The sequence below is a fragment of the Ailuropoda melanoleuca genome, chromosome 7 (assembly GCF_002007445.2).
Source record: "Ailuropoda melanoleuca isolate Jingjing chromosome 7, ASM200744v2, whole genome shotgun sequence".
NCBI classification, from domain to species: Eukaryota; Metazoa; Chordata; class Mammalia; order Carnivora; family Ursidae; genus Ailuropoda; species Ailuropoda melanoleuca.
The window spans coordinates 45,868,678-45,889,962 of NC_048224.1; the positions used below are offsets into that span (position 1 = coordinate 45,868,678).

At 44.8% G+C, this 21,285-nt stretch overlaps 1 protein-coding gene across 1 annotated transcript in view; it reads right to left on the reverse strand.

Annotated features, from left to right (window-relative positions):
* Positions 1-11,534, reverse strand: part of BRINP1 (BMP/retinoic acid inducible neural specific 1) — a 187,206-nt gene extending 175,672 nt beyond the window's left edge. The window contains exon 1 of the mRNA XM_034664395.1: positions 11,082-11,534. The gene's annotated coding sequence lies outside the window, so the exon portion shown is untranslated. The remainder of the gene's footprint in view (positions 1-11,081) is intronic.
* Between the last annotated feature and the right edge of the window lie 9,751 nt (positions 11,535-21,285).

Consider the following 21,285-nt stretch of genomic DNA (forward strand, 5'->3'; position numbering starts at 1 on the left):
CATGATGATGATATAGGGCATCACATTGCTACTTTCATTCTTTGATCATTAAGGAACCTGAATATTTTAGCTTTTTTAATAGGTTTGTTGGCCATGTGTGTTTCTGATTCCATTTTCAGCTGGAAGTTCCACCCCCAGATCACATTCTTTTTTTTTTTTAAGATTTTTATTTATTTATTTGACAGAGATAGAGACAGGCAGCGAGAGAGGGAACACAAGCAGGGGGAGTGGGAGAGGAAGAAACAGGCTCCCAGCGAAGGACCCTGATGCAGGGCTCGATCCCGTAATGCTGGGATCACTCCCTGAGCCGAAGGCAGACACTTAAGGATTGAGCCACCCAGGCGCCCTCCCCAGATCACATTTTGATCGTAGGTGATCTTATGACCATATCTGGGCTCATGTTCCATTAACAGGGAAGGAAAACTCTGCCTTGGGCATTTCCCTCTGTATGTATTGTTTTTCTCCTTAATACTAATATTCCTATCTTTATGTGTATGTGTGTGTGTGTGGAAAGAGAGAGAGATGAGACACATACATCATTTCTCTTGCAGCATCTGGCTGTAACAATTCACAACACCTCCATCTTGCCATTTCCTGAGATGCTTTTTGAAAGTGCTACTGTTTCCAGAGGTGGCTTTCGTGAGTCTGTTCCCAAGAAAAGTAACATCTTGGTTCTTGGCTCTGGCCCAGAGCTAGAAAGTAGCTTTTCTATGACTACTGGTCCTGGTCTGAGCAGCATTTGAACTTCCACAACTTAAGGGTACAAATAAACACACTCGGTTAAGGTTTCCTGCAGAGGCATTGTGAAGTTAAATTACTATTTTAAGAGGCTATGAAGTTGGCAGCCAGAAAGCCCTGGAAGGGTGGAAGATATTCACGATGCTGACAGATAAAGAAGGAGAGAAAGCAAAATGCAGGTTATTAAGGAGATTTAAGAAGCCTCCCTCCAGTGGCACCATTTATAACATCTCCTGGAACATGCGAGATAGATGCCTCTCTCATTTAGGGGCCCACAAGACCGGGATTGAGGGCAGGGCCCGCGCAACAGAACGGCTGAAGATTTGAGACAATGGACCTGGCCTAAGACAATGGAGACAAAGCAGCAATAATCAGCCCTGATTTTGGGAGGCCACCAAGCCGCCAAGGCCCGGACCATGCCTTAGGCGGGTAGACAGAGGGAGGGCAGTTCAATGAAAGGATGTTAACGCTCAGTGTCTATTGATACAGGTTGGAGACCCACTGCTATCGTTTATTATACATCTTAGGGCAAGTCCTTTCACCTCAGAGCCCCAAGGTCCTCATTTGGAAAATGGGGACAATCATCACTCTGTTAGACTGAGACTGTGGAGGTCTGATGAGATAAAACACGCAAGCATTTGGTAAAAGAAATGATGCAGATGAGGAAGAGGGGAACCAAGAGGAGAAGGATGATTAACCTGGTTCCCACGAGAGCATGAAGCATGCCATCAATCATACTGCCCCATATGCACGTGCGGAACCAACCCCCCGTCGTCTCACAGCTTAGAAACCAAACCCAGAGGTGCAAGGATGTGGGCTGCAGGGGGCGGAACACTAGAACCAACTCAGATACAGTTTGATGTTAAAGAGGAAAAAGTTTATAAGTAACAAAGTGAGAGAAAATTGATCTAGACTAAATCGAAGTTGATTTTCAGCTCTGATGGCTAATGATCCTGTATCTATAACTGGTTTCTGACCCATAATAAGATAAAGAATAAAAAATCTGCCCCAGTCATTGTGATTTCATATCCCTCCATGCCTTTTCCGACGCTCTCAATCTCTCCCCTAACTGCTGGTCTCACATGGCCACCTTGCCGGAGGGGGATTGGTAAAAATGATTGAGCAAGCTCATTTGCAAGGTAGTGCCTTGAACCTGGTGATAATCTCTCCTCCCAAGCACTTCCAGTCGGAGAACATACCTACCGGCATGGGCAACATTTAATCTAATGCAGCGGGGTATGGTAATAATAACAAGTAATAATAGTTAACGTTTATGTGACGGTGATGGTCTGCCAGTCATTGTTCAAAGCACTTACCATATCAACTCATTAAAACCCACAATATCTCTATGAGGAGTCAGTATGGTCCTGTTCACTTTGTAGCTGAGGAAACTGGCGCAGGAACATGAGTGAATCTGGCCAAGGTCACAGAGCTAAAGAGGGGCAGAGATGGCGTTCCCACTCTAGCATTAAAGCTTTCAACCCCTGCACTTTCAAGTCAGACAGAAATAGTCCAAATCCTCCACACATCATTGACTCGGTGGGTGGCCTGGGACAGGTGACATTACTGTCCTGTGCCCCGGTTTCCTCATCTCTGGAACAAGGGTGATGCCCCCCATGCGTGAGCTAGTTCAGAATATTCAACAAGATTCCTATAACAAGTACCCGTAATAGCACGGAGGATACAGGATGTGCCCGGCACGTAGACTTTCCCACTCCAAGAATGGCTTTGTCATTGTGACATTTCAGCCATCTCTAAGTATTGTGGGTGAAGATTTTCCAGAATCCCCTCAAACCTCATCCTATGTTCTGCCTAAATGCGTAATTCCCGCCATCAGGAAGAAGAGGAGTGCGGGTAAAGCTGAAGTTGGTCTGGTGTCGTTTCAGGAATCGTTTCTCAGGCTTCACTGGACTTTGAATGATGCTGTCCTGTTGATAAGCGTTTAGAAGAAAATTCTTTATGAGCCCGCTCAGCCCTCCTTTGCCTCAGCCATCTCTGGCAGTGGCATTTGAGGAGGACTACCTCATCTCAGACAGTCTCGCCTCCAAAATTTGTCTCAGCAGAAAAACTGCATTCTTGCCCCCTGCCAGGTAATCGATTTTTTGAGCTCTCCCCTCCATTCCTCAACATACCAAAGCGCTGGTTTTCTTTTTTTAATGGCCCTTCTGCTTCGTGCAGATGTTTCTTACAGTGCGGGCGAAGACTCTTTAGGTCCTCCCCCTGTCACGTGCCTACAAACTCAGAGCCCATCAACTTCCATGAGAAATTTAGCTTCTCCGCTACCACGCAGCCTGAAACGTACTTACTTAAGGCAGATGTCCCTGTCACAGTTCTCGGAACGCTCTTCCAGGTTAATTTTGGGCCTTCTAGAGTCTCTAGGAATTCCATAGCCCCCCAGAATTTCAACGACTTCTATGGACTGCTAATTTGTAGAATGGAAACGTGTGAACTGACCACTTGGAAGCAATCGTATGTCCTAGATGTCTGCCCTTCCTCCATCCGAATCAGCTTGGCATCTGTAACTCGGCCGCTCCACCTTACACCCAGGATCCATTATTTCTCACCGAGGTTCCCACTGGCTCATTTGCAGGACCTTTGAAAGGCTGGATGAATTATATGTCAGAAACCCCTCTGGGCCCGTATTGGGTCAACCCTTACAAAGGGTTCTAGCTGTTCAGATGGGCCATTTACTTGGAGCCCCGCTGCTCCAACCTTTGCAATTTACACAAAAACGATTGTGTCTCGCTTTTGTTAATTGCCTTATGAATCTACCTCTTCACCCGTGGGGGGTATACAGTCTCTCAGCTGCTCCCAAAGTGGCCCTGACATCGCTGTACGCAGCTCTACACCCTGTGAGAAAATCTCCATACGCTGGGAACAGGATTTGTTCCCAATGATTTATTTGGTGTCCGCACCAGGTGACTATTCCCATATGTGGCCTCCACTGGACAGCAGACAGGCCCAGTAATTCACCCCTCCGAACTTTCTCACACCCAGTCTTGTCCAATCTATGCTCCTTAAGGCCACCTGCAATCTCCAAAACACAGTTCCTTTGAGATACAAAGATCCCCCTCGCCCTCATATGAAAAAAAGAAATTAATTTCACTTTTCCTTGGCCTCATTATCTTCTTAATTGTCTTCTTGGCCCCCTCAGTAGCAAGGACTGTCTATGGATTTCTAGGCAGCCTTTTCAGGCTACTGCGTTCCATGAGGACAGTGGGTTTCATGCTACCACTTAATCGCTCTGATAAGAAGAGTTACAATAATGGCACATCTCTCCCACTCAGTCGCCGTGTCTTGAGTCACAGTCTGTGCCCTGAGGTGTGACTTCTGTTCGATTTGCTCATTTTTGAGAAGATATCTAAACATTATGATGAAGCATGGCCATCATGTGCTGTCTCTCCGTGCTCTTGCAAGAACTTCATGCAATACTTCATTGAGCTGTGGCAAATCCCTTTGGTGAGGCAGGCCACCGTCTGGTCCTTCTCAATTTGCAGAAGGCAAGCCCAGGGAGGGGCAGATAGGTTCTTAAGGTGGTCCAGAAATACAAGGATGGAAGCTGGGACTAGAATCAGGTGCCCTGAGTCCCTTTGCTCTTACTATGACTTAAAATGAATGAAAATAGAAAATGAAGAGATATGTACTCTGATCTCCAGACCTTTTAGTCACTACCATCTTCCTCCTTCTCACCCCCATCACTACCTGCGTCTTCCTCTCATCCCTCCCCAAACTCTCATAGCCTTCTGAAATGACAGTTGCCTGTCTACTATGAATGATCATTATGAATTTGTAGACCTCCTCTGTTCGATGGCCAGCACCTGGCAGGATTCATCACCGTCTCCACCAAGCCCTTTTGTTCAAGGCCTTTCCAGGACAAGATACCCGATAAATATTTGCTGATCCAAAATGATGCCAGCTTTCGTTTTATTTTACCAGACTTCATTTCAATTACCTTCTCTCCAAGTACTCATTCTCTTTCTCATTTTCTATCCATTTCCCCCTCTCCAGTTCTTCCCCTCCTTTTAGAGCTACGTGTGTCCAGAGCGTGCAACACCCAGAGCAGGACTAGAAATTAAGAGAAAAAGCACTCACTGAAATGATGGATTAAAAATGGACAAGATGAGGGGTGCCTGGGTGGTTCAGTCGGTTAAGTGTCTCTGACGCTCGGCTCAGGTCATGATCTCAGGGTCTTGAGATGGAGCCCCGGGTCAGGCTCTGTGCTCAGTGGGGAGTCTGCTTGAGATTCTCTCTCTCCCTCTGCCCCTCCCCCAACCCTCTCCACATGCACGCATGCGTACTCTCTCTCTCAAATAAATACATCTTTTTAAAAAAAATGGACAAGATGGAAATCTGTCAAGGACACTTGATGCTGAGCTCCTATCAATTTCCACAGTCTTCTCAGCTCGGTCCTCTGGCTGTGCACTGCCCAAGCAGGGACATTTTAAGGGGCCGGGGGGATGATGGTAGAATTCTAGACTTTTTATTCCTGCATCTTTTACAGGATCATTTGATCTGGCCCTGCCTACCTTTCTTATTTCCATCTCATGACATTCTTCTTCTCACTTCAGAGCACCGGCCACAGGATCACGTGGCTCTCCTAAGCTTGCACACGTGCAGTGACTTCATCCTTCTCGTCTCTGCCACTCGGATGGCTTCTCCTCACCTACCAGCTCCGATGCCACACCCTCAGAGAAGTCTTTCCTGGCTAATCTTGTCTAAAGTTACATTGTCTACATTCCTAATCATTTTCATGGCATTACTATGACATGAAGTTACTTTGCTTATCTACTTGTTTACTCATTTTTTAGCCATCTGCCCCATGAGACTCTGAGCTCCACAAAAGGAGGACCATGTTCATACTACATCTCTGATGTCCAGATCTGTGCTACTCAATGAGTAGCCTCTCATCACACATAGCTATTGAAATCAAAATTAAAATTGGATTCAATTAAAAACTCAGTTCATGGGGCACCTGGGTGGCTCAGTCAGGTATGTGTCTGCCTTCAGCTCAGGTCATGATCCGGGGGTCCTGGGATAGAGCCCTGTTTCGGGCTCCCTGCTCAGCCAGGAGCCTGCTTCTCCCTCCCCCTGCTAGTGCTCTCTCTCTCTCTCTCTCTCAAATAAATAAATAAGACCTTAAAAAAAAAAAAACAACAACTCGTTCATCAGTGACAGTAGCCACATGTGCTAGAGTCACATGTGCTTAGTGGCTACCACATTGCACAGCACAGAGAACATACCCATTACCACAGAAAATTCTACTTGGTAGCCCCAGTCTAGAGCAACGCTTGAAAAATAGGTGTCACCTAATAAATATTTGTCGAATAAATGGATGAATCAATGCCCTTTTTAATCCTAACTCAACTGTAGGTCACCTTCCCCCTTGTGTGGCTTCTAAACCCTATAAGTGTGATCAACTAGGGAATGCCCAGAGAATGACCAGAGAACAACGTCCAGCTTGGAGAGGGGCCCAAATGAATGTTACAGGAGGCAGGGCTGTGGCAATAGGACATGTTTGCTTTTATCTCTCCCCAGAAGACACACACACACGCACGCACACACACCTATATGTGCACACGCACACACACATATATATAATATATATATATTCTCCTCTCAAAGGAGAATACTTGTGATCGTATGCTTCCACAATATGGGAAGAACTGATAATTAGAGGAGAATTATATTTGTGTTGTATGATTTCAGAGACTTATGGATAAAAGGCAGATTCCAGGTCACAGTGCGAAAACATATCCAACAAAGCTCTCCCTATATAGTACAGGCTGGTTTGTGCGATAATGACTTCGCCGCTGATAAAAGTACTAAAAATGAGACTGAGTGGATATGTGTTATGGGTATCACAAAGAAGATTCTTGATTCTCGAATAAGGAGAAAGGTCCAGTTATTGAGAAACCTTAAAACACTGAGATTCTTTGATCAAAGGGCTCCATGACTCCTTCATAATATCGATTTCAAAGAGCTAATACTATGCCCCGAGCTATACTAAAATCTGGTGAACAACGCAATCCTGTTGGCCACCCACAAAGGTTACCATTAACACAGGGGTCCGCCAGAAAGAGCAGAGATGTCGAAGCAATGGGAAGTTAGGTTCTAATGCTAGCTGTGCTGGTCACGTGACCTTAGGCAAAGGACCTAGCCAGCATAAGTTTCACTTTCTCCTTTTATGAAAGGGCTGTATCTGCCTCACTGGGTGGAAAGGGAGATTAAATGAGAAGAAAACTAAAGACCCTGAAACACAGTAGAGCAAAGTTCACTTCCAAGTAACACCTACTTTCACCTGTCTGTATCGTCACTGACATTCCTATATTGATGGTATAGGCAGCATGATTTTGAAGCCATGATTGCACTGCTTTTCGTGAACATGAAACAATCATTGGAAGGAGAAAGAATAAGAGAGAAAGACGACAGCTACTATTGAGACTGGACTCAAAATGTAACAGCAAACATTCACAGAGCAGCTACTATGTGTCAGTCCCTCGGGATAAAAAAAAAAATGCTCTTACCAAGACCATATTGAAGAGGGCAAGCTAGGCATATATCAGCGGAGCTATAAAATAGGGCAAACAGAGACCCAAGCTAAATAGAGCCTCTGACAAAATTATATGAGAGAACAGGAGAGAAAGAGATTTATTCCCAAATAAGATTTGGGGAAGACTTCTTGGAAGGGTCATTTGACCTGGATGTTAAAATGCCAGTAAGATTTTTAAAAGTGGGAGGCTGAAACTGAGGAAAGAGAAAGGTACTCCTTGCAGAAGGGGTTAGAATAGAAAACAACAGGGGGATTATTTGGAGAATGACATTTGAAAATTTGTCCTCTTCATATGACCCCCATTTTGTCTTTAATATGATTACTAGAAGTTCAGTGGCCAATTCATCAATCTTTGAATTTTAGCAAGGGGAACACGGGGAGAGAAGGGTAGGTTATGTCTAACCTTACTGGCCTGTTCAGGTGCTATGTACTGGTGATTTGATCTAAGGAATTGGGAGCGAACAAGCTAGAGGATGTCAATCAGAAAATATCTCCTCATACAACCAAAGGCCCCTTGGGTAAAGACCCTCCAGAGAAACGGAAGACTTTGTGATCAATAGCTTAAACTCTTGCAAGCACTAAGACATTTTATTTGTACTGGCCAGGGGCGAGGGTTTTTTCAAGTCCCCACCTGTACCATTTCAAATACATTCATTGCAGCCTGAGCGGGGCCATCGAAACTCAACGGGGGGCCCAACAGCTGATTTGGAATCTCTGAGCTCGTTCTCCTTGGTTGAAATGGAGTCACAGCTCCCCCTTCTGGGAGCTAAAGTGCGATCCAGCCTCGGAAAAGCCTGCGTGGAAAGGCTCTATTGCAGATGGGCCTGAAACCCCCATGTTTTTTTCTCAGGGCTCACCGGCACCCCAAAATGAACATCGAGGAGTCTGGGAACACTTTTATGTGGGCTTGGTTCTGACTTCTCAAGAGCCTATCCCTCACTGAGCTTTTTAGTTCCCCTTCCCTGGGATGATGAGTCCCAGTCTTCGTGTAGGTGATGCCTTAATATAGGGGAACACAATTTGGTACGGAGGTTGAAATTCCCTTTTGGGGAATATGGCAAGTAGGAAAGGTTTCTAAATCTGTGTGTGCACACATGTGTGCAGTGCATGTACACATGTGTGCTTGGGCATGTTCCCGTGACGGCCGTATGAATCACTGAATAGGGCAAGAGTCTCCTGCAGATAAAGAAATGAATTTGCCTGAAGTATTTGCATCGGTAAAGGGGTGTACGCTTGGCTCTCTGGAAGCAAAGTATTCCTTAACACAGAAGTCAGGTGCCGTCCAGTCTCCCAGTCATAGTCAATAGTGGGTCCTTGCCTGTGTGTGATTCTGTGAGTGAGTGTGTGTATGTGTGCGTTCATGTGTGTGTGTGTGTGCATCTGTCTATCTGTCTGTCTGGTGGGGACAGTGATTAAAGCATTGGACCCTTTCTTTCCGGGGTCATGTTTCCAGATGGAGCGGCTCTGAAATGAGAAGTCTGATGAGTGACGACAGTGATTGTTTTGGGTGGGAGCAAAGTGGACGGCTGGGAACAGGGAGCAACACGGTTCCTGGGCAGTGTGGTGGCATGGAAAAGACGCCGATCGGGGTGTCAGGCAGCATAGATTCTAGCCTGAGCATACCAGGAACTTGCTAGAGAATGTTATGGAATTCTTATCCCCTCTCTGGGCCAGAGTCCTGCCTGTCTGTTCTTCAATATTCCTCCAGCTTCAATTGTCTACGAATTGGAAAAGAGATAAAAAGATAGCAGTTCCGAACACAGGGTTTCCTCCTCTGATTTCACACCCCCCCCAAAAATGAACCATGGAGCCCTGCTCTGACATGAGTTTCTCGAAGCAGATTCCTTGTGGCCCTGTGAAGGCTGCAGCCTGAGGTATCAGCCTCTGGCCAGAGACTTGTGTGTCTGCGAGTGTCTGCGGGGACCACCGTCACCCACCCGCCAGGGCAGGTCCTTGCAAACACATGTTTGCTTTTATCTCTTCCCAGAAGACACACACACACACACACACACGCACGCACACCTATACGTGCACACTCACATATATATAATTTTTAAAACACAATTATATTTCTACTTTTCTATTCCCCAAAAGGTCTTTTCAGTGGCTCCTTGCCAGCCAGCGTGGACAAGAGGCTGTCCCAGCATCTCAGCCCTTGTCCTCCACCAGCTCCGTGGCTGACGGCAGAACGGCTGCCTCTTCTTACCTTGGGAAAGTAACAGCTGCCGAGTCTGGAAGCCATGCTAACAGCAGTAAAACTCAGCATTTTTTGCTGAGTAGGGCAAGCCTTTAAGAGGCAGCCGGGAATCAAATCAATGGCTGGCCCCAGAGTCCAAGCCCAGCAGGACCTAGCCAGGGTAGCCCAGGGACTTACCAGGAGAGCCTCCTCGGAGGTGGAGGAAAGAGGGAAGAGGGACTTGACCCAAACTGTCTTCCTTACTGACATTCTCTGCACGGCCCCCGTGCCCTTGGCAGTATTTTGGAGCCAAGCAAAGAGATGTGAGGTTGCCATGAGTTCCCCACCCACAACCCTTCCCAAATTGTAGATCTCCCTCAGTCCTGAAACACACACACACACACACACACACACACACACAATCTCTCTGCTCTTCCATTTTCCTCCTAACTCCAGTGGAGCCATGAGGAGGCACAGCTTAGGAAGAGATTCTCCTGGGGCTTCCCAAGCATCTCTGAAATAGGGTAGGGAAGGAAGAATCTCTTAGGGAAGTGCCCCATCCATCTCCTTCCATATTACCCAGAGCTGCCCCCAGATGAAATTTTTTCTGTGATTCTATGTACCTATGATGGAGAAGCAGGTCCCCCAGGACTCTTCTTCTTTCCCTTTAGGGGGATCCATGCAAACTTGCCCAGATTCTCCCCAAAGGCACCAGTCGCTGGAGGTGCGGTTATGCTCTTAGGATGACAAACGGAGAGGTAGGGTAGACTATCCTAGACTCGCCAAGCCCCACACAAGCAGCCCACTGCTGACTTCTCCCTTTCTCTGTCACCCACTACCCAATGACTCCAAATTCCCATCAGAATCCTGGAGCTTGCCCAGTGTGGAATTTAAAGTGACAGCATGTCATTGCCTCAGGCTTTGGCCATTTCTCTTTCATATTAAACGGTGAGCCCAAGTATCCCAGGTCTTCATGCTTTGGAGGAATTTTCCTTCAAGGGTACCAATATTGGGCTAAATAAGGTGCCATCCTTATCCCCAGAATGCTCCCCAAACCCTAAGCCCAAAGCACCAAGAGGAAGTCCACAGCGGGCTTCCCGATGGCTACGTGATCCTATAGTAAGGATCCCATTCCATGTAAGCTGGAGAGACCTAATTAAAAAGACACACAAGCGCACACATACAAATACATACGTACCAACATGCACACACACATCGCGCCTTAAGTAGGTTATAGGACCTCTCTTTACCCCCTCCCCTACACACACACACACACACACAGCACAAACACACGCATCAAACGCAAACGACGCTGCACACGCAGACACACACTAGCACCACATCAAGTTCCCACCATGGTACACACGTCGGGAGCGCGCGGGGAGCACACACGCCACTTACTAAAACCCGCATTTAACCCTTGGCGCCCCAGAATATAGAGTCCCCCCGCCCCTCCCGGGAACCTGCGAGGACTTGGAGGCTGCGGGGCGGCCGACGGAAGAGCCGAAGGGTGCCGGGAGGGGGAGGGGCGGGGCGGGCGGGGGCGCCCCGAATGCGGTCCGGGGCCGTCTCCAAGGGCAGCGGGGCTGCCGGGCGCTGTGCCCGGCGCCGCCTTACCTGGAGTCAATGTCCGTCTTTGGCGGAGAGCTGCGGGAGGACGCTTTTTATTCGGCTCGGTGGGAACTTGGGAGAGCCCGGCGTCCAGCTCGCATACCGGGAACGGCGCGGGGACTGCAGGCGTGGGGGTACCTGGCTCCTAGCAGCCTGGCTCATACTCAGCCGTAAAGTCCCCTTCGCTGGTCCCGAGGACAGGCATGAATCCCGGCTCCGGAAGGCGGTCACTACTCCCTCAGCCTCCCGGCTCTCTCCCTCTCGCTTTGCTTCTGGCTCGCTCGCTCTCTCCCTCTCTCGCTCTCTCGCTCGCCTGCGCTTTCCTCCTCCCCCCGCGCCAGATCAGTTCGCAGCCGTGGGGACCCGGAGCGAGGCGGCCAGCGAATGGAGAGGGAAGTCCAAGTGCGCCGCGGTCTCCGGGCTGGGAGCAGTGGAGGCCGGGCTACGCGGGAGGAGGGACTTACCCGGCGACGGGCGAAAATGAATGGGGGAGCGGCTGCCGGGGGCGGGGAGGGAGGAGCCAAGAGCCGGGGTTTATTCTGAGGAGTGTTTTGTACATCTTTAGGCGGAGGAGGAGAAGGAAGAGGAGGAGAGAAGGCCTTCTCCCAGGGAGGGGCGGCCTGGGTGGGCTGAGGCCGAGCCACTGGGGAGTCTCATGGGTCTGGGGATAGGGTGGCGTGTCTCCGTGTATGAGCACCCAAAGGGACTGTGTGCGGTGTGTGTGCGCAAACCCCGCATCGTGGTGTTCTTAAGCGTGTCTGTAGCTGTGTGCTTTGCGAGTATCTGAGTGTTGCTGGGTATGCGGGTGCTAGCGTGTCAGTGTGTATCTATCCGAGTGTGGTTTTGTCTGGGGAGGTGCCCGTGTGGGTCCATTTGTATCCGTGTGCCTCTCTAAGAGTATTTAAGACTGTTTGTTTCTCTGTATGTGTAGGCATGAGCCCACGTAACCTCCCGGAATTAAGCAGGTGCTTCTCTACGTGGGCAGGATGTAGGAGCGAGAAGCTGATGGGACGCAAAGTTCTCTCAATACCACCAGAGGCAGAGAAGGGGTGAGGGTATGGGGGCTAAGACATTACTACGGAGAACCAAAGACTCCAAATTTAGCTTGAGGTGCAGGCTCTGGTTGCTGACATGGGGCCTTTCCCTGAAGCAGCAAAGAAGGCCAGTACACGATCTAAATTCTCACGCAGTGCATAGTTTGTAGGTTTGCTTACTTTGCTTCTTCTTCCTCCTATTTTTTTTAATTAAAAAAAAATCAGCAATGAAGATTGCTAGTCCCTGGAAGCTTAGGCAAGGGTAGGTAACATCAGTGAAGCTACCAGATGGAGGGTCAAGGAGCAGTAAGGAAAAGGGGATGAGAATTTTAAAAGAACCCAGATTCAGTAAAAGTGTCAGCTCTAGATGGGTTAGAATCCTGTCCATGATCTTGGCCAAATGTCTTCCCTCTTAAACCTCAATTTCCCATCTGTGTAATAGAATAATGTAACTATTTAGCATGGTTGGCATAAGATTTAAATGAGTTAATTTATGTGAAAGCACTTAAAATACTCCCTGATACCTAGTGAGTGCCCCAAACATGTTATCTATAATTCTTATTGTTCTTGTTATTAATGTTATGATTATTCAAGGGGTGATAGGAAAGAGACATGATAACTAGAGGGACCTAGAAGGGTCTAGGGGTTCATGAATTAATTAGAAGAAGAGAAGTCTTGGAACAAAATAGAAAAGAAATTCTTGAGTGAGAAATTGAAAAATTGAGGGAAAAAATTAATTAACAAGGAGGGAAGGAAAAAAGAGAAGAGGAGGAAAAAGAGTGTGATAATCATAATGAGTCTGGGTCTCAGCACTGCAGGACTGAAAACGGGGAGCAGAGAAAAGGGGAGCAGTAGTCTGTCCAAATCTCTACAAGTCTCCTCCTCCACTCTAATCCTAAAGACATGCAGTCAGCACCACGGACAGTTCTCCAGCCACCGGCCAATGGAGAGCTTTCTCTCTGCCTGGTGGACACTTCTCCATTTCTGCGTGGACACTTTTTTCCTTCCCTAAGCTTCTGGCCCAGGTCAGATCCTGGGCAGTTCCCAAGACTGTTCTGTCTTTGATTTGAACCACAAAGAAAAACAATCACAACACACACTGCATTTCCAATCCATTTCAGTATCAAGCTTCAGGTTGATGTCTCCTGTCCCTTCCTCCTTCCTTTTTTCATTCTCTTCTGCTTCTTCTTTCTCTCTACCCTATCCTTTCTTTTATTCTTTTCTCCCTTTCTCGCTGTTCCTCCATCATTCTTCAGCTCAGATATGCCTCCTTGAGTGAGAGTAGGCAACAGCAGCCCTGCTGAGAACGCAGTTCTGAAATCAGTCTGAAACAACCTCTTTAGGCAGCTTCAGAGGACGACCAAAGTATGGTCGTAAGACTGATTCCTCATAACTCTTCTCTCTTAATCAATCTCCCAAGATGGGTTGTGGTTCCCATGCCTTAGAACATTTTCCTATCTTTCTTTCCTCCACTCCACATAGTCAAGGTTTCCCTCAGGAAGCATAGAACCTCCCATCCCCACCCCACTATTAGACAGAGAGAAAGAGAAAAAGAATTTTTGACTTTTCCCATGCACCGAACATTTCATTTGGGTCTTCCCTAAATTATCTCTTATAATTCTTAAAATGCTGTGAGGTAGGAGCTAGGTAATATGATCCCATTTTTATATCATAGGAAATTAGAGCTTGGACAACGTAAGCAGCATGCCAAGGTAAAGCTAGTTAGTAGGTGAAGGAGTCAGGAATTCCACACCCAAATCTAAGTCCAAACTCTTTTCTTTGACCTCTGTAAGTAATGGGGGAAGTCTCGGCATGATTGGAAGAGTTTGAATTTAATGGGGTTACCACACTTTAGCCTAAATATTAACTTAAGTGGCCGAGTCCATTGCATCCTCTCTACCAGTGGAGTATTTATCAATTCTTGTCCTTGGAGGGGGAGCCGAAGGCTTTGCTTGGGCAGATTTAAAACTCACCCGAGCCTTATGATTTCTGAGTTTTGAATAAAACTCCAACCTTTCCAGGTCTTAGTTCATTTGCATTTGGCTATGTTTAGCTTCCCTGTTTCTATGAAGAAAGGCTAAGAGAGCCATTCTAAAAAGTCTCCAAAGACTCCCTGGTCATCAGAAAAGTTCTCAGTGCAAAGCATTCCTAATGACTTATGGAGAAAGCAATTGGAACCATATGGATAACATTTCTACAGAAATACACACGGGTGGGAAAAGGTTTAGAGGCCAAAAATATATTTCTTTTTTTTCTTCTTTGCCAAAGAAAGAACATTTAAGGCAGCTTGAGATATGTGAGAAATGTCTTGTTCTTTCTTTGGGGTGGGTGTTGGTGAGCAGCTGTTTGCTATTTCCACTCAATTTACCAAGGGCTTGCATGGGGGAAGAGGTGCCAAAGGATTAGGGTAGACTTAAGAAAGAACTTCCCAACTGTAGCTCTTGGGTGATACTAGAAGGGAAGCTTTTCCCAAGGACATATAATGTGACAGTGTGACGGTTCCTTTTAGTTTTCCCAGCATGATGATTTGGTAAGCATTGGATCATATTTTTGGAGTTGCAGACCCTTGTTAGACCCTCACAATTACTATAGACCTCCTTTCTTATAAAAAGTATACTTGCAAAAATGCCCACAAAATTTTGCATTGAATCTCATTCTTCCTGCCAATCTCTTCTTCTTGCCTTCTCGCCAATCTCTGTCATAAATGTCTACACCTGGACCCCAGGTTTAGAACCTCTAAAGTAGATAACTTCTCTGGTCTCCAGACTAACCTTAGATTTTATAGGTTGCTTCATTTAGGTTTAGGCTTGAGAAGTTGGAATAGAGAAACCAAAAGGTAGGTAAACAGCCTTTTTTTTCTAGAAATAGACAAGAAATATAGATAAATGCTCAGTGATGAAATGGGGGTTCCACTTCCCCCTCCTTAAATAGAGATAAGATTTAAACCTATTTGTGCAGGACTCTGAGCCACCTGCTGCTGCCTCAAAAGCTTAAGTTTACTACTTCTGTGAAATCTCAAAGGAGTTAAAATCCCTTAATCTGAGGTGCTTTGGGTTCAGAACCAACTGAACACCTGCAGGAGGAAGCCCATATTTGTTAGGTGCTGACTGAAGGTATAAAAGATTCAGAAATAAATATCTTTTCTGGTCTCTGTTTTCTAGGATCCTGAAGTCCATTGCCAAGCCATACTTATCCCTAAATTATCGCAATGCACCATAGAATGTAGCTGGTGTATGCAGGGTCTATAGGAAATGCTGCAAGAGCTAAGAGGAGAGAAAGTTTGCCTCTGTATGAGGTATAATATTTTGCACCTATCAAGAGCTATTTTTATTTTGTTTTAAAAGCAGTTGTATTAATAAGAACTAATATTTATTGAGTGATTACTATGTATGAGCAACATTTAAGCCTTCCACTCTCTCATCTAAGTTTTTATGAGCATCTCCTAATTGAATAAAAATGCCATATGTCATTTAATATTCCCTCTCTCTCTCTCTCTTTCTCTCTCTCTCCTTCTCCAGCAACCCTTCACTTCTGCATGACTAAATCTGACCCATTCTTAAATATTTAGTTTACATGCCATATCCTCTACCAATTCAATTAGGATAAAACAAATTTTATCATGAACTGTACAAGGCTGTGCATGATCTTTCTCCCTAATATTATGTCTCCCCCTTCACTCCAACCACACTGACCCTCTTCCAATTACTAGAGTTTACAGTTTTTTTTTTTAATGCCTTTAGAACTTTGTGCTAGCTGTTCCCTCTGTCAGAAGCCACTTTCCATTACTAGCCAAGTTCTGCTTGCTCTGGAAGAATCAGGGTAAATGCCACTTCCCTGACCCTAGACCAAGGCAGATCTCCTGTTACCAGCTCTCTTGCAACTCTGAATGTGTCCTTCATAACACGTATCATCATTGTGATTAAAGTTATGGGTGATATTTGTTTCACATATGTTTCCTGAGCTAGAACTAAAAATTATGGGCACAAAAGATATCTTCATGATGATATCTTGGTACATAAAAATTTAGTGAACATATATTAGCCATACCTTATGTCCCAGGGGCCACTCTGTGTGCTCCACAAACATTATTTCTTTTCATCCTTCAAACAGTCCTTAAAATCATTACTGCTATTGTGATTATTATTCCCATTTTCAGATATGGACAACTGAGAAGGTTAAACAAATTGCCCAATATCACATACCAGAGCCAGGATTCAAATGCAAGCCACCCTGTTATAGACTCCGAGCCCATAGTCACTGTGCTACCCAGCCCTTTACAGGGGAGGAGGCCACCTTATTCGTTTATCGAGTAAATAGGAGTTCAGGAGTTCTTCATAAGCCCTTTAATCTTTAACTATATTGATACTCTTTACTTTCTGCATTTGATGCTTATTTGCATATGTGAACCTTGATCTTAGTGTCCCCAACAATTGACTGTGTTCTTCTGGCAAATACAGCGATATTCTGGAGCCTTGCCATTACCTACTAATACCCTGACCAGGAGTCACACCCTTCCTGGTCTCCCAAAAGGCTCCCCCAGCCATTAGAATGCATACTTCTGGACATGAGCACATGTGTGCTGGTTTTGCTAGACATCTCTCTCTCTCTCTCTCTCTCTCTCTATTTCTCTCTCTCTGTGTCCTCTTTCTCCCCCTCATGTTGCCAAAGTTCCAGTTTCCTTAGGCCTTAGCTTGCCTAGGCCATTACCCTGGTGGCATATGGCTTCTAAAAAGGATTTTAGAAAAGGTGTCCAGAAAAATACTATCCTATTGGCTTAAGCTCAAGGAATATCCCCATTGCAAATTTCAATCTTCAGCTCGAATTAATAATTCAGCATATGTAAGTCCTTTTGAAATCTCATATAGTTTCTCCATTGTTTTACTTTGTTTTTAAGAGATTTATATTTTTGCAATGACTGAAAGATGAGGTACGCATGGCAGGTAGCCCCACCTTATAGAAGACAATGGGCTCGAGGGCTATGACTTGCAGAAGGGGAACACTTTGCAATCATGGACCCACGACTTTAACCCAGGTATTCAAACTCATAGAGGTTGGCTACTGGTTCTCTTTATTTCTCTGTTAAGCGTGGTTTGGTGGGTTCATCATCACTCTATTCCATTCTATTCTGTCTTGGCACCTCCCTCTTTCCAATAGGCTTGCCCAACCCCCACTCTCACTCTCTGCCACATTCCACTAGGGGGAGCCCTACATAGGCTATTGGTAGCTTTCACCAGCCTCACATCCATTTTCTTCTGCTAAAACCAACTTTATTTTGCTTTGGGAAACCAGCCTTCTAAGTTTCTCAGTTCATTTGACTCAAGAGGTGCTGATTCTACCCCCTAGTTCTAGGGCACGCGATCAAAGCTGAGTGTTCTATCCCAAGGGTCACTGTGATTAGTTTAAAGATGGGTACTGACACAGATTGGTACAATGAGTCAGCCCCAGAACATTTACTAGAATCATGATTAAAAGTTACTCCTAAAAGCAAAGTAATAGTAATGCACATACTTATCTGGTGGAATTCAAGCCTGGAGTTCTGGCAATTACCTTTGCCATCACAATGAGAACCAACTGGGAAGAAGACAACAAAAAGGAACACCTAGCTATGAAATAGATTCAGAGATGCCTGAAGTCATAGACAGATGGTTGACCCTATGAGCCAATAATACTCTTTGCCATTTAATTCAGTTTGGTTAGGGTTTTTCTCACTTCCTACCAAATGTATCCTGACCAATATAGCATTATAAATCAAGATGATTGGGTTTCAAATGTGGAGCTTTGAAATATTTGATTTACAGAGTCCGAAGTAGAGAGATGAACTTGGAGCCAGATGAATAGCCATCAATCCAGTTCTGTCTCTAGTAAGCCAACTAAGCCTATTTGTTCTTCACAGTCATGTGTTTTCAATGTATGTGCTAGGCAGAATTCTAGGTTGACCCCCAGGGACCCCTGTCTTTGTATAATCCCCTCTCTTTTCAGTGTGTGTAGAACCTATGAAAAAGATGAGTTATACCTTTTGTGATTATGTAATATTATATAGAGGAGAACAATGAACGTTCTCGAGGAGATATAAGTAGTCCCCACCTGACGGCTAGCAAGAAAACAGGAACCTCACTCCTACAGTTACAAGGCAATGGATTCTGTCTACAACTTGTGAGCTTAGAAGAGGACACCAAACCCTAGGTAACAATCACAGCCTTAACTGACTCCTCGATTGCAATCTCATGAGACCCTGAGCGAAGAGTCCAGTCACTCGACACCTGCACTTCTGACCTACAGAAACTGTGAAACAATAAATGTGTGTTTTTTAAGCCACTAAATTTGAGAGGATTTGTTGCACAGCAATAGAAAAATAACATAATCCATAAAGTAGGTACTTAGATCAAATCATCTCTATAGCTTTCCCTTTCAGCTCTGATGTTGCTTGATGGGACAGCAATAGCTCGTGGTGCTAAACATCTGGGGATTCCTATACTACACCTCAATCCCTGATAGCCTATCTCATGTCCATTCATAAATACCTCCCAGGCTAGAGAACGAAAAACCCCTCCCACTCAGTTTGCAAAGCTATTCCATTGAGTGACTTCTGTGTAAAGCCTTGCCCTGTTGATATATAATTTCAAAGATAGTTCCATCTGGATAACTATGCTTATTGGGGGTGGGATATGTGAAAATGAGTTCACATTGGCCCCACAGCTTGCTCTCAGTAAGACGGTCTTCTGATATGGTGACATAATTTTTTCTGAGGTGTGAATAGACATTAATCTTTTTCATGTCAGTGAGCATAGGGGATATGAGAAATAGATTTTGGAGTCAAACAGACTTGGAGCCTAAACCTGGCATCATCACACATCTGGGCGAGATACATATTAAGCCTCAATAAGAAACTTACACACATACAAAATTAACCCCTGCAAGCCTCAGTGTCCTCATTCAGCAAAGGATGATCCAATAACTTATCTAGAACTTTTATTATTGAACCCCTTTCTCTGAACCAGACATCTGGTCTATAGCACTGAATAGACCATTCCCCTTGGGAACATAGAGTCTCATTAGGAAGTAACATGTATCCCAATAAGGTTGTTGTAATGATTAAATGAGATAAGCATTTATCATGAAGATTGACATGATGTAAGCCTCAATCAGTGACTGCCATGCTTAGAAGTATTATACCTCCAAACAGGAACGATATAATTATTAATAACAGCATTTATTGAGTGCTTACTTTGGGCAAGACATTTCCCTAACTTCTTTCCACGTAGTAACCCATATAATTTTCACAAAAATCCCAACAGGTAGATGCTATGATTATCATCCTTAATGAGAAAAGAACTAGTAAGTATCAAACTAATATTTGAATTAATACAGTTGAGCTCACAATTCAATGTACTTGACCATGATTTCCCACCACCTCTAAGTAGATGACTTCCAAGGAAAAAGGATAAAATAAGGCAGGGGATTTTTTTTTGTATATTTGTTTTTGTAAATGGTGAAAGTGGGGTCCCCAGACCCCAATCAAATATGCCTCCTCCACACCAAGAAAACCCCATATGTGACACATTTGGACCAAGTAGCTTCACTGATTGGGTTAGACGAAGTGATACCAGTTGCACTGCCATGTCTCTTTGTTGTTTTTACTTGCCACTTGTTTTATACTTATACTGCACCAGAAAATTTGCTAAGCACTTCACCATTATCATTAAATTTAATAAATTAAGGAAATTAAAATAAACTTCACAAAAAGCTGTGACTCAGGTTATCTATGGCAACGGAATCCTAGCTGATAGGTTGCTCTGATCTTCTGTAGATGAAGAAATTGAGGATCTGGGAGGTACAATGACTTGCTTGCAAATACATTGTAGCAAGAGCTGAAGTTTGGCTTGGAACCCAATCCTGTAAGTCTGCATTCTTAATTACTGTGCTCTTCTGTGCTCAGTCATGCTGGGTTACACTTTTGCAAAACTGCAACACAGAGGCGGATCCTCATCTCCTTGAGTCCAAAGTGATATCAAACTAGCATATAAATGCATCCTCCCTACCCCAGTTTCAGGGTCACTGTTTTTGAGAAGGTATGGTTGGTTATTTTATGACATAAATCTACCTTTTTGTTACCATTTATATTTGCTTTCTATTGCCATTAGCTTGAGGTAAGCTGATTAATCTGTATTTTGTTTTAAACCACCAGATATTCTTAGATTGTCAATATCTCTTGGCGTCTCCTCCTTGTTACCTCTTGTTCATCTCTTGCCTGGGGCAGCCGTTGCTAACTGATCATGAAACCCTCTCCCCCAATACCCCAAAACACTTTTCAGCACAGCCCTCTAGGCAACAACTACCAATCAGTTAGATTTGTCACAGGAGATGAAACCTACATGTCAGCTCTGCGTGTTCCCTTCCTGAGACAGGTGAAGGCCCTCTATAGATGTTAGAGATAAAAGCATGCCTGTCTGATGGCAAGATCAAATAGAAAGAATTATCTAAATTGTGAATTAAGGATACCTTTACCTTTCTACCCTGAAGGTCAAGCACTGCTCAGCTTTTATCATTCTTTGTGTTTTATTACAGATGTCAGCACAGAAAATTGTTTACGGAGCCTGGGTCCCTGCTGCTGCTTCTGAGAGATACAATATTTATGGAATCAAGAAATTCACAGATATCTAAACCCTCTTTCCTTGATATGTGGGCATCGAAGGCTTTCCTAGGGACAGGTATCCCAAGAAGCAAATTAATGTCTGTTTGATTAAACAATGAGAGGGTAAACAAAGCCATGGTTAATGAATTTAGTCATTGTTTTTCTCTGCTAGGACATTTGCCTGTGTTAGATCTTGCTGATAATAACACTGTTAAATAATCAGACCATGATACAACCAAGCTCTATACTTTTCCATGTTAATCATCTTGCAGGATTGCTACACACTCCAGGGGGCTACAACAACTTCAGATGGGCTTTGAATGGGAGTACTTAATCAAACTCGCTGTATCAATTAGCACTCTCTTGCTTATAAGTGACAAGAAACTCATATGAAACTGGCTGAAGCAAGGAAAGAAATTTGTTGGTTCATGGAACTGAAAATAAAACAGACACAGAACTTGCTTTGGGTTTTATTCCATCTCATCAGGACTCATCCCGCTTCTCTCAGTTCTTTCTCCCTCTGAGTTGGCTAAACGCTCAGGTA